The sequence below is a fragment of the Macrotis lagotis genome, chromosome 1 (assembly GCF_037893015.1).
Source record: "Macrotis lagotis isolate mMagLag1 chromosome 1, bilby.v1.9.chrom.fasta, whole genome shotgun sequence".
NCBI classification, from domain to species: domain Eukaryota; kingdom Metazoa; phylum Chordata; class Mammalia; order Peramelemorphia; family Peramelidae; genus Macrotis; species Macrotis lagotis.
Window position 1 is genome coordinate 501,101,996 of NC_133658.1, and position 4,221 is coordinate 501,106,216.

Sequence of the window (4,221 nt, forward strand, 5' to 3'; positions counted from 1 at the left end):
TAATGTAAAGAATGTAAAAGAACAGAAATAATAGACATAGCTTTTATAGATAATAACATCCTAAAAATAGTCATTGGTTCAGGGATCACAAACAAAAGATACAGTCCTAAATGGAGAAACGATGAAATTCTAAATAATGAGTGGGTCAAAGGACAAATCACAGAAAAAATTAATAATTGTTTGAAAAAAATTATAATGATAGAACAATATATCAAATTTTGTGAGATGCGGTCAAAATAAGCTCAGGGGAAATATGTGAACAAAATGGAAAAATAATTAATGAAGTGAATATCTTTTTAATTTAGAAAGCTAACAAATAAATAACAAATAAATCTAAAATAAGCACCAAAGAGGAAATATTAAAACTTAAAGATAAAATACATAAACTGTAAGCAAAATATTCATTAAAATGATAAATAAAACTGAAAGTTTCTTTAAAAAAATAACTTTAGCCAAAGGCAGTTGGTGACACAGAGGATAGAGTGCTTGACCTTGAGTCAAGACCTGATTTACTAGCTATGTGAGCAAATCACTTAACCTCTGTTTGCCTCAGTTTCCTCAAGTACAAAAGGGATAATAATAATAACAATAACAATAATAATAATACCTATCTCCTGGAATTTTTATAAGAATCTACTGAAATAAAATATATATGAAAAAGTGCTTAGCACAATGTCTCACACAAAGTAAGTGATAGGCTATATTATTGCATTCCTGAGGACCCAGACGAAATAAAAGGGAAATCAAAATAATTATTCATAGTTATGTTAATAAAATTGAAAACATAAAAGAAATAAATGAGTACCTTTACAAATATGAAATACTCAAACAGATAGACCAAATAAGTATCTTAAATAATACAATCTCAAAAAAAGAAATAGAGCTAACTACGAAGTTCATAATGGATTCAAAGGAGAATGTTATTCTCCATATTCTATCTATATTCTACCTAACTTTTAAAGAATAAGTAGTACCCATCCTATGCAAATTACTCTCCAAAATTGAGAAAGAAGGCATTCTACCTGAACCTTCTATTAAAAAAAGTAAAATCCTAATATCTACATAGAGAAAGTTAAAACAAAGGAGAACTCTAGGCTAGTATAATTAATGAATCTTGATTCAAAGATTTCAAATAAACTCCCATCAAAAAGACTATACTGATTTATCCAAGAAATCATTCATTTTTACCAAGTTAGATTTAAGCCAGGTATTGAATAATGATTTGTCATTAAGAAAACAACAGAACATATTTTTTAAAAAGTTATTCAAAACCAATTATCTCAATTGATGCAGAAAGATTTTGCAAAAACAAAATTGATAAAAAGGAAAAGAGAACTGGAAAAAATCTTTGCAGCAAATTTCTCTGGTAAAGATCTGACCTCAAAGATATATAGTGAATTGATTCAAATCTATATGAATAAAGACCCTTCCACAACAGATAAATCATCAAAGGATATATAGTACTGAATAATTTTCTTTATAAAGCAATGGGGTTGGGGGCAGCTAGGTGGTGCAGTGGAAAAAGCACCGGCCCTGGAGTCAGGAGTACCTGGGTTCAAATCCAGTCTCAGACACTTAATAATGACCTAGCTGTGTGGCCTTGGGCGAGCCACTTAACCCCATTTGCCTTGCAGAAAAAAAAAACCTAAAAAGAATATAAATAAATAAAGCAATGGGGCTAAGTGACTTGTCCAAGGTCACACAGCTAGGTAGTTATTAAGTGTCTGAGGCTAGATTTGAACTCAGGTCTTTCTGACTCTAGGGCCACTGCTCTATCCACTGCACCATCTAGCTGCCCAGTACTAGATAGCTCTTAAAAGAAGAAAGGCAAGCTATTACAACCAACAGTAATATTGTTGGTGAAGTTGGAAAAGTGGTTCATCCATCCTGGGAAACGATTAGGAAACATATACTCAAAAATCACATTAACCCAACACAAGTTTTGGTGGCCATTTTACTTCAAGAAAGTCAAAGGAAGGGACCCTACATACAGAAATATTTATGGTCATTATAGTTATTATTATTATTAGTGTTGCAAAATAACCAAAATGAGTACCCATCTGTTAGAAATGCTTAAACAAATTATGGTATAAAAAGGTCAAGTAATATTATACTCCATAAAAAATAATGAAAGGGACAAGTTCAGAAATGCCTGGGAGAATTTGTATGAATAGAGGTAAAGCAAAGTGAAAAGAACCAGGAGAAAAATTTATGAAACAACTATATTACAAATGATAAGCAAAGAAAGGGAAGTATCAGGAATTCATTTAAAATATGCAGAAAGTCATCAAAAAGAATTCCAGGGGACACATCAAAGCCATACTGGATTCAAAATATTTTTTTAAAAAACTATGTATGTATGTGTGTGTGTGTGTGTGTGTGTGTGTGTGTGTAGTCAAGAGTAATGATTTTATTATGACCAATCCTCTTTATTTTTTTAGGCTTTTGCAAGGCAATGGGGTTAAGTGGCTCGCCTAAGGTCACACAGCTAGGTCATTATTAAGTGTCTGAGGCGGGATTTGAACTCAGGTACTCCTGATTCCAGGGCCGGTGCTCTATCCACTGTGCCACCTAGCCACCCCCAATCCTCTTTTTCTATTCTTATTTATATATTTGTCTGTGCATATGTCAAGATAAATGTAAGAAGTAAAGAGTATGTGGATAGCAGACTCCACCCACAAAGCTGCTTATTTAGACCACCATTACATGCTTTATTTCTCTGTTATTTCTATACTCTAATACATTATTATAAATGAAAAATAGTAAATCTGTTGAAAATTCTTTTGACTTCAAATTTCAAGATAATGAAAAAAAGAAAATTTTAAAAAGATATGTATAAATGATGAGAGCAAAGGCAGGGGAAAAAGTTGAATACAAAAAATGATATTTAAAAGGTGTCTCCTTTCCATATGAAAATAGTTTGAAATAAAGAGATTTATCCTGAAGAAAAGACAACCCAGGGAAACATGATAGTTCTCTAAATCTGTGACATTCCCGAATTATTTTTGAACCACACTCATTTTTTAATCCTAATGTCATACTAGAGTTCTTATTTCAGTATGGTTATTCTTCTCATCCTTATCTTTTTTTTTTTATGTTTTTGCAAGGCAAATAGGGTTAAGTGGCTCGCCCAAGGCCACACAGCTAGTAATTATTAAGTGTCTGAGACCAGATTTGAACCCAGGTACTCCTGACTCCAGGGCCGGTGCTTTATCCACTGTGCCATCTAGCCACCCCTATCTTTTTTTTAAGAAAGATTTTATTTATTTTGAGTTTTACAATTTTCCCCCTAATCTCACTTCCCTCCCCCCATCCCCCACAGAAGGCAGTCTATTAGTCTTTACATTGCTTCCATGGTATACATTAATCTATGCTGAATGTGCTCATCCTTATCTTAAGACCATAAGATGAGTTCATTTAGGTTACCCAAAGTTGTTAAATAATTTCTGAAATAGACCCTTGTTACACTATCCATATTTTACCTCATGAAATATTAGTTGTTTCACATATGTGACTAGATAGGGCAGCAAGATGGTGCCGTGATAGGCCTTGCATTCAAGAGGATGGGAGTTCGAATTTGGTCTCAGACACTTGACACTAGCTGTATGACCTTGCACAAGTCACTTAACCCTAATTGCCTCAAATCCAGGACTATCTCCAGTCATCTTGATTCATATCTAGCCACTGGACCCAGTTGGTTCTTGAGTAGAAAGTGAGGCTGGTGACTTACAGCACCTCCTCACTAAAATCCAATTCATGTGCTTGTCATAACATCACCCCGCCCCCCTCCCAATGTTGTGGTCTTCTTCAAAAATGAAGGACAAAAATAAACACATTATGACAAGATAAATGTAGGAGATAAACAGTGTGTGAATCATAGAATCCCTGGCTCAATGTGGGACCCTACTCAAATATCTTAGTGTCTCTATAGATGCAATTTGGACCACTATTCAATACTTCTCTTTGTTACTTCTATAATGTAAAACATTATTTTGAATAAACTATATTAAATCTCTTTTTGGAAATTTTCTTGAATTCAAACTCCAAAATAATTTCAAGGCAGCCTTGCCTTGAAACACATTTGATAAAAGAGAGATAATTATTCATCTTTACTTCAAACTAAAATATTTGAATCCTTAGGTTTGTATGGTAGCTTCCAAATTTGTGGCTCATTACATTATATAACATTATTTCCATATATGGTTGCAAGATACTAAGCAG